This window comes from Panthera tigris, chromosome E1, assembly GCF_018350195.1.
Source record: "Panthera tigris isolate Pti1 chromosome E1, P.tigris_Pti1_mat1.1, whole genome shotgun sequence".
In the NCBI taxonomy this organism is placed as follows: Eukaryota; Metazoa; Chordata; class Mammalia; order Carnivora; family Felidae; genus Panthera; species Panthera tigris.
The window spans coordinates 32,257,479-32,268,019 of record NC_056673.1 but is presented as its reverse complement, the minus strand read 5'-3'; the positions used below and the strand labels follow the sequence as shown (position 1 = coordinate 32,268,019).

General features: G+C 37.0%; 1 long non-coding RNA gene across 1 annotated transcript; it reads left to right on the top strand.

Moving 5' to 3' along the window:
* Positions 1-770: 770 nt before the first annotated feature.
* LOC122233564 lies at positions 771-5,714 on the top strand. Its single transcript, XR_006211181.1, has 4 exons — positions 771-866; positions 2,469-2,598; positions 4,369-4,442; positions 5,283-5,714. It is a non-coding gene; the product is annotated as an uncharacterized LOC122233564 (long non-coding RNA).
* Positions 5,715-10,541: the final 4,827 nt, after the last annotated feature.

Genomic DNA, 10,541 nt, shown 5'->3' with positions numbered 1-10,541 from the left:
AGGTTTGCTTTCCCTCCCTCAAGCTTCTCTCAATGCAATGGGCAGCCACTTTGAGGTTCTTACATTTAGATGGGAAAGCTATGCTGTGAATCTGATCCTGTCCCTAAAACAAAGCCTTTTAGTTGGATTTTTAAAAAATATTTGAAGCCTCAGAACAATTGGTTTCTCCATTATTTCAGTCTCCTGAATGTAGAGAATGTCTATGACCTTTCACTTCCTTTTTTTAAATGTTTATTTATTTATTTATTTATTTTTGAAAGAAAGAGAGAGAAAGCAACAAGCAAGTGAGCAGGGGAGGGGCGGAAAGAGGGGGGCAGAGGATCTGAAGCAGGCTTTTTGTGCTGACAGCAGCAAGCCTGATGCAGGGCTCAAACTCCCAAACCTTGAGATCATGACCTGAGCCAAAATGGGCTCAGTTAATAGACTGAGCCACCCAGGTGCCCTGTGACCTTCCGCTTCTGCATGGCCCCTGCATGACCCCGCGTATCTCTTTTATATACTACTTTGCTAAGTGCTTGCAATAGCAACACATCCGCATTGTTTCCTTTTTGACTTCTGCAGTGAGTGCTGTTGAATAAGGAGGAACGGCATCTGCCTTCCAGTCTATTACAAGCAGAGGTTTTACCAAATGTGTCACTACTGTGTCACATGAATCATTATCTTTTCAGTCTCTGATGCTAGTTAATTTTTCACCAGTCCCATGTTTTAGATTTTAGATTTTATTACGGCCCTCCACTTCCAGTATCAATTTTTGTTCTTTTCAGGTGAGATTAGGCTATGCAGAGGAAAACTCGGGAAGATTCTGCGGCTAAACACATTAAAATTGCATTATGTGTCTTGATCCATGCTACTCCATGTCTAAACAGGTTGGTACAGGGCTCTGCTATACAAAGTCACTTGGTTATTCAGGGAAAACCAAGCTCTGCCAGGTCACAAGTGGGGCACCATCTGAAACATTGGCTTCTTTGGGATTCTCAGCAGAACACAGAGTGTAGGGAATTGACTTTGCTTTTCTGTGCATCAGCCCATAATATGATATATGTCTCTTCTGTTCTTGATCCATTGGTCAGGACTAGTCGTTTGGCCCGCTGTAACTGAAGGAGGGCTGGGCTACATACAGGGCTATTCATTGAGTAGCAGATACCTACCAGACTATAACTAAAACATATTGACCAATGCCTTTGCAACTTTTTCATATGTTTCCTTTGACCTCCCTAGTTTTCATCAGGTGATTATTGCTCCTTCAGTATTTCATTACAATTCTCTCTGAATTTTCAAACTTCCTTATAAGCCTCTTATATCCAATAGGGATTAACTTTCTCTCATTGATTAAAGTCAAAACCTCATCACTCTGACCATTTTAAAAATGTTTTCATATCTATGCTTATGTGAAAATAACTGATAAAAGACAAAATGTTAGATATATGCAGGTAAAAAAAATGGAACAATAGTTTCTAAGCCCTTGAAGCTCAGAAATGACAACGGCTGGAATATAGCATACTCTTTGAAATACGAACAAAAGGAAATGCATATTGAGAATGGTGGCTGATGTTCATGTTAATAATAGATTACAATGTCTTTTTAAAAGTTTTAAACTTTTGCCTGTCAACTAAAAACACTGAAGTAAAATATTAAAGATATAGCCACCTCTACAATCCATACATAATTAATATTTATGACATATATTATGGTCATGGACATGCTATGGATGAATACAGATTGGATTTACAGACTGGTATGTAAAATCTGGGAAACAAATCTTACCATAAAGAGAAGGATATTCACGATAATATTGCCCAGAGCTGGAAGACGACTAAATTTGTTGCCCCAGTTCAGTATCTCAGAGATTGACATGGAAAGAGCACAATAAAAGTTTTAATATTCAGCAGCTTTGAAGAATGAAGTGCTGTGAATGAGCAAGTATTCCGATTAATACATCTACCATCGGTATTATGTGTGAAATACGATTTTTAAAGAATTAGGATAGGATAGAATATAATTTTTGACTAGATAATAGAAATAATTTAATGTTGCTTTGATGATTCAGAAGACACTTAGGGATCGCACAGAATCCACACATAGCCATCACCATTCAGAAGAGATAGGTAAATGCTGAGTAACAGATAACTCCAGTTAATAAAAGATATTGTTTTGGGGGCACCTGGGTGGCTCAGTCGATTGAGCTTCTGACTCTTGATTTAGGCTCAGATCATGATCCCATATCAGGCTCTGCATTGAGCATGGAGCCTGCTTGGGAATCTCTCTTTCTCTTCCTCTGCCCCACTTCCCGACCTGCATTCTCTCCCTCTGTCTCTGAAATAAAAGTTTAAAAATAAATAAAAATGAAAGGTAATGTTTTTGGAATAATGCAGGCCACGGTGCTCATTCTAATCCTGTCCCACTCCCCATTTGAAGAAATGAAACGGATTTGTACTCTTCACATGCCCCATGCTTCCTTTTATTCACAGCTTTCTCAAGTACTTCTTTCCACCGGATTTCTGCCTTTTCTTCCCCCACCTTCACCTCATGAAGTTCTGTGCATCGTTCAAGGTCAATTTCTAGCATCAGGCCCTTCAAGATCTTGCTCACATGGGATTGGTGAGTGTCTGTGGTGTTGCAGGTACCATGTCAAAGTGTGAAATAGCAAGATGTCTAAGACAAGGTACTGTCCTTCAGGAAACATACAATGTAATGGAGGGAACTCCCTCAGAGATCGTTCCAGTATAAGGAGTGAGTCCAGCAGTGGAAGTGTTACAAACACATTCTTCGTTCCTTATTTGAACCGCCAAAGCAGGTGGCTGATGTCCCTCTTTTGACAATAATCTTATTCAGTAATAAAGTACAGTGCAAAGAGAAGCTTTATTAAACTGAATTTTTAATCCAAGATCTTTCACTTACTTGTGGTGACATCAAGCCAAATACTTAAATAGTTCACTTAGTATTTATTTATCTATTTACTTATTTAAATGTTGGTTTTAAGTCTTTTTTTTTTCTTTTGAGAAAACTCAAGCAGGGGAGGGGTAAAGAGAGAGGGGGAGAGACAGAGAATCCCAAGCAGACTCCATGCTGCCAGTGCAGAGCCCGACACAGGGCTTGAACCCACAAACCGTGGGATCACGACCTGGGCTGAAACCAAGAGTCGGATGCATAACTGACTAAGCCACCCAGGTGCCCCAGTATTTATTTTTAAATATCTAATTGTGGTAAAATACACATAATAAAATTTACCATCTTAAAAATGTTTGAGTGTACAGGTCAATAATGTTAAATATATCCACATTATTGTTCATCTAATCCCTAAATCTCTTTTCATCTTGTAATCTCGGTATTTTTTAAAAATTTTTTAATGTTTATTTATTTTTGAGAGAGGCAGACAGACAGAGCATGCGTGTGGGAGAGAGAGAGAGAGGGAGACACAAAATCCAAAGTAGGCTCCAGGCTCTGAGGTGTCAGCACAGAGCCTTATGTGGGGCTCAAAGTCACAGACCATGAGATCATGACCTGAGCCAAAGTCAAATGTTTAATTGACTGAGCCACCCCTAACCTCAGTATTTTTTTGATGAAAGGAATAAAGACAGTTACAGGCTTGTTCAGGAATTAATAAGATAACATATCTAAAATACCTACTTCAGAACCTAGGACATAGATAATAATGTTCAAATGACAGCTTTCTTTTTCTTTTCTTTTTTTTTTTTTTTCTGTACCTCTTCTGTAATGAGACAGCATATTATCTATGTGGAATATCTCAGATATAGATCACATCTAAGGCTTATATAGCATATTGATGTATTATAACAGGTACTTTGTAGATAATCGAAGAGAATGAGTGAGCAGACAAATGTGTAAGAAGGAGGGATGGCTAACAAAAGACAGGCATTTGAAGGATACTCAAATCAGAAATCCCAAACCAGAATTGTTGCCAAAACAGACCAATGAGAAATACATTAAGGGAGGCGGGGGGAAGGCATATTGCATGGATTTTGAAACTGAAGCATGATGAATCAAAAGAAACTGTAGGGCCAGGTCTTAGTTTACTATAACACTTCCCTCAAAACACACACAAACATCATTAAGTCACAGGCTGCCAAGAAGTCCAACAACATCATGCAGTGATACTGATATTCAGATGCAGCTCTGCTTATTCCTAAAACCATCTCATCTCATCCCATTGCCTTTGAAACATTAAATTATATATTATCTTTAAAAAAAAAAAGGTCACAATCTTGGCTTTTAGTTTTTTAGACATCACTGTTAAAGGCATCTGATAGGAATGCTAATAATCACCACCATTTCCCTCTCTACAGAATATTATTAAATATAAAAGAAACAGCAAACACAAGTAATTAATTCTTCCTCTTTCTTTCTTAGTAATACCATTGAAATTAAAGCAGAGAGATGCATTTAGGAAATCTCCTGACTTAAAATGCTTCACAGAACTCCAAGTAAGTCTTACACGTGGGGACTATTCAAGTTCTGTCCAAATTATTTAATTGTATCTCTGGGCCTTGGCGTATTAAGAAATGTAACAAGGAGGTGGAAATGTATCATAAAATCTGTGTTTTAAAGAAATCTCTAGCTCAGAGTAAATGAAGGGGACTGGGAATCAATTACACTTGGGTATGTAATTTGAATAAATGAAAATGCCAGGATGATTGAAGCTTGTATATTCAGGATGGTAGAATGAGTCTGATAGCTGATGACTGCATTTTAATAATATGAATACAGGAAGAGAACAAAAGAGAGAAAGAGAGAAAAGGAAAGGATAAAATTACTAATACTGTAAATATTTTGAAATGAAGTGGTGTGCAATTGCACAAAAAGATGTTATGAATGAAAAAGCTTGGATTGCCTTGGATGGAAAATGGAAAGCCCACTTGAATTTACGCGGCTAACACAGAAGCATCTAGAAATGAAAATATGACATATTTTAAGTCAGTTTTTAAAGGAGACTTTTTTATACATTAGCATCATGAACAATAGCTTAATCAAAGGTGGACAAGAATGCATTATCAAACTAATGGGTCAGTCCATGCAAAATTGAAAAGTAATTATTCCCTATGAATTTATTTTTTATTTAAATCTTCCAAAACTTATAAGACATCATTGACAATATTAGGAATGTGTGTGTGTAAATATGTGTGTGTATAACCCCCCCAAATATGTCCATGTACTCACATGCACATACATATGCACAAGTAGTTTTACTTATACGTTTACTTATTAACATTTATACATAAATGTTCTTATTAATAAAAGAAACTTTCTTACATTCTTCTTTTGAGACTTAAATGACATCATACATGTAAAATGCTGAGCAGAACACATGTGATTTGGCAAGACGTCCTTGTGAAGAAAGATAAAGCGGGGATTTGAACATCATGCAGGAGAACATTTCTGAATTACATCAAATGTGGCAATATTACTGTATTTTGAAACTGCTTAAAAGCATAGAGTTGAACAAAAATCAAAATGACTCCATAAAATCTTCAATGAGGTTGGATTTTAAACTAAGTGATCTTTTCCCTCTCTTCTGCAAACCTCCCTCACTCCTTTCTTGGCTTTTAGTTTCTGGAACCAGCACCACCCTGAAAACAACTAAGTAGGTTGGCAGCATAAACATAATTCTGGTAGAAGCCCACTTGATCCTGGCTTTCCTTATAAAACCCCCTAGCCCCTAGCTCTGGACAGGCTTGCAGTTTTTGAAGGTCATAGCCTGTGGCAGCCTCCTTTGTCTTGCAAAGCAATAAAGCTGTTGTTTCTCTCTATTCCTAACTCTGTCTTCCTGTAATGTTTTGGTTGTGAAGCAAAGAGATCGGTTTTGGACATTTGAGTGAAATTTATCTCTGGAATTCCTGAAGACCAAGGTCAGAAGAAAATGATCAGGAATCAACTTGTGTCATGGGGTAATAAAAAGAAACATAACACACTGGGTGTTGTATGGAAACCAATTTGACAATAAATTTCATATATTAAAAAAAAAAAGAAACATAACAAACATTTCCTATTGTAAACTGCCTAAAAGTATTTTGTTATATTGGAATGGGGTTTGAATAAGATAATATGATCCATAGTACACTGATGAAAATACACTTGAAACACATATAATTATACATAAAGCTTAAAGAGAGAAAAAAACCAAACAAATAGCAAAACAGTTATTGGATCATTTCACTCAGATCTAGGGTGGGTTGAGGAGGTGCAAATAATATGGTATTGCACCTAAACCTTAGAGTAACCGAACTGTTTGGGAGAGTAATGGACATAGTGAAAGTAGGTTTTTTAACCCTATTTTTAAAATTTATTATTTTAATTAAAAACTCCATAGAAGTAGGCAAAATAAGTTACAATAATGTGATATATATATATATGTATATATATATATATATATATATATATATATATATATATATGTATCTTGGCTCATTCTGGCTCACACATATATATCCTGGTTCGCAGCTCTAAACCCTTGGGATTTCCTAAGTGTTGAGATCTATAATAGTGTCTTTGGTTATGTTAATGGAATGACTTCTGGACCCCACCTAAGTATAGGGGCTGGCTGCCAGTGGAGCCAACTGTGTTATTAGAGTTTGAACCTTCAGTCCCACCCACTAACCTCTGTGGAGGGTAAAGAAGCTGAAGATTGCATTTAATTGCCAATGGTCAGTGGTTCAATCAACCATGCCTATATAATGAAGCTTCCATAAAAACCCAAAACGATGGGACTTAGAGAGTTTCTGGGTTGATGAACACATGAGGATTTGGGGAGAATGGGCACACTTGGAGAGAACATGGAAGTTTGACATTTTTATACCCCACACCTTGCCCATCTGGCTGTTCTTGAGTTATAGCCTTTTATAATAAACCAGTAATCTAGGGAGTAAATGAGTTTTCTGGGTTCTGTGAGCTCCTCTGGCAAATTAATCAAACTCAAGGAGAAGGTCATGGGAACCTCTGATTTATAGCCAGTCAGTCTGAAGCATAGACAGGTGACAACTTGGGCTTGATGCTGGCATCTGAAGTGGGATGGAGGCAGTCTTCTAGGACTGAGCCCTTAACTTGTGGGATGTGAGGCTATCCGTGGGTAGACAGCATCATAATTGAGTTGAACTGTAGGACACTCAGCTTGGTGGTGTGAGGGGAAAACCTTCCTCCCACACACATATTGGAAATGGAGTTCTGGCATTCCCTGAAAGAAGCACAGGGCTAAAGTTTGCAGGGCACACAGAGTATAGTTGCAATAGAGCAAAGCAGGGAGACTCTGCCATGAAAAATTCAGATATTTTTCTGCCAAGAAACCAGTGTTTGGGCAATATGCTGTAATTTATAATTACAGGTGATAATTCACTAGGGATCAATATGAGGGGTCCTAGAATAAGCAATCTATCTGTTCCTTTTCATTGGCTGTGTGTTTATGAAGATTCACAGATAGAATGATAATAGGAATCTACGATTAAGCCTTGACTTATACTCTGTGGATGTAATGTTCATTATGTATTTGTTCTGTTAATTAAACTGCCACCTTTACACTTAAACTGCCCATAAAATGGGGAGAAGAAGGGCAGGGAAGGATAAGGCAAAGTTTTGCTATGGTAGATATCTTTGTGAGTATTAGAGATATTCTAATATATAGTATCATGGCAGGAATACTTAAAATGAAGATTACATGCAAAGATATTTTTGTATTGTTTCTACCACTTAATTGCTAGAATTTCCTTCATAATGCCCATTGCATTCATAATTATTTATCCAATCAATATTTATTGAGTACCAACTCGACATCCACCCCTGTTGGGGAATTTAGAGATATAACTGTGAGGAAAATAGAAAAAAAAAACCCACCTCGTGAGTCTTTCATTCTAAAATGAGATACGGATAGTATAGAAGACAAACACACAAAATACATTGAATGTTAAATGTGGGTAAATACAGGGAAGGTGGGGGACAAGAAGTAACGGAGTATTTAGAAAAGGTTTACTGAAAAGAAAAAAAAAGTCACTTGGGTTAAAACCTGAAAGAAGGGAGAGAATAAGACATGTGGATAGTCAGGAGATAAACATTCTGAGAGGAAATGGAAGATCAAAATCTGCCTACATTGCTATAGAAAAACATTCCATGACAGGTGGGAATGATGTGGTATGTTTTGCTCTCCCCTCTGTCTCCAAAGCCCATCATTGTGTCTGAAGATATTAGGTGTTTTAAATGTATTTGTTGTAATAAAAATGGATTGATATTGAAGAAGACTTCCATGTTGTCAACTCTTATTTTTATCTCAATCTAAACGTTACACACTTAGGGAACCTTTACCAACCTTCCTTATTGTGTTGGGTTTTTGGTCATATGAGCTCATAGCAGTGCATGCTCCTCCCTTGGGAGCATGTATCACAATTAGAATTAATTTGATCTGATGAGTGTTTATCAAACTTTACCAGAGACCTGGTTTTACACATCATGATATCTCCAGTGACTAATGTTTGACATATGGCAGGTGCCCAATGAATGTTTGGTGAATGGATGCATGATAGCAACGTTCTCATGTTTTCCTAAATATTTACATCTTCTGCTCTGAATTATTTATTAGTCAATGAACTTGCATCCAAATTTACACAGAAAATAGAAGTCATCTGATTGGAACTTTTCATCTGAATAGTATCTACATCTGGATCCATCCTCATTTTTTCATTTCATAAAAGTAAGCTTCCATCCATTTTTTTTTCTTCTTTTTTACAGTGATGATGGTCATGTTGATAAATACAGTTTATTTGGCACTTGGAGTGTTCAAGATTATTCTCACTTTTTTTTTTAGGAAACTTACATGATCTCTCATATAATTATACACACTCAACACAATTAGCTTTTGAATGTTCTCATTTACCTCTCATAAAAAATAAAATAAAATCCTCATTTAAGTCCATAATCCCTTCAGATATTGCTTCAATTATTTTCATCCACAGCAAAACACCTCAAAAGAGGTTAAGGGGTTTAAGGAGAAATCTTTTACTTCTCTAATCTCAGTCCTCTCCAACATGGCTATCACCAGAACAACTCAGACTGAGTCACCAATGACTTTTATGGCATTGAAATAAATGGATATTTTTCCTATATGCATCTTACTTGTTTTTTGATACTATGGTTTCTTACCAAGAATGATGAAACTTCCTCTTCCCTGCCTTCTGTAACATAAAACTCTTAGTTTTTCTCCTATCCCTCAAGACCCTTCTTCTCTGACTACTTTGCACCTATCAACCTGACAATTAAATGTTGGAATGCTTCAGGCAGGATGCCAGTCCGTGAAAATTTGTTCTTCTCTAAGTGCTCCTCAAGATAAATTTTACCCATATCCACTTTAAGGTCATATTTATATATGAATGGATAACACAATTCTATTCTTTATCCATTCTTCTTCTTCTTTTTTTAATGTTTAGTTGTTTTTGAAAGAGAGAGAGAGAGAGAGCACTTGTGTGTGCACAAGTGAGGGAGGGGCAAAGAGAGGGAGACAGAGGATCTGAAGCAAGGTCTGCCCTGACAGCAGCTTCAGTGCAGCCAGCCTGATGTGGGGCTCGAACTTACGGAACTCATGAACCATAGTCATGACCTGAGCCAAAGTCAGACACTCAAACCACTGAGCCACCCAGTCTTTTCTTTTGAGATCTAGACTCTTACTTCAAAGTTTCTATTTAACATCCCCATGAAGATGGCTTGATGGCACCTTCAACTTAACATGCCCAAAAGCAAACTCTTATTTTTATAACCGGAACTTGGCCTATTCTCAACATTTCCTGTCTCACTGAATAGTAGCATTATCCAACTAGTCATTGGACATGGAAGCCTAGGCATAATTAGTAAGATCTTCATTTTCCTTACCACATCTTCTAATATTACTTTCAAAGCTCACCTTGAATTTATCTATTTCTCTGTATCTATACCAAGGTAATTAACGATATCTCTTGAATGAAAGGATGAAATATCCTATAAACCATTTTTTTCTACTTTCTTCAAATATATATTATAAATCACAGAAAAAGTGATATTTTATTGAAAATTGTATCATCATTCCCCATTTAACACACATCAGTGATTTCCCATTCATTGCTCTGAGCATAAAGACAAAGTTCCTTAATATGCTTAACAAGCTTTGCGGAGTGTGGGTCCTACCTTATATTATTGCACCATTCCATAATCCACATTCTTACTGAATTCCACCTTTCACCATGTTAGCCTTCTTTCATGTATTTTGACCTTTACTCTATGAACCTTTGTGCATACACTTCTAAGTGCTTGAAACCTTTTACTTTCTTCACTGTGGTAGATGCTTACATGGTGGTCACACATAAACCAAGCAGCTGGAATTGATATCCTTTTGCAGCTCTTCCCACACTGACTCTGGATTAGCCAAGTAACTTGCTTTGACCAAATAGACATTAGCAAGCTAAGGCCTAATAAGTTCTTGTACATTAGTGTTGGTCCTCTTAGGACATTCTCTGGGGAGGATAGCCATCATGGTGTAAACAAGCTTGGACTAGGCTATTGAATTGTAAGACACC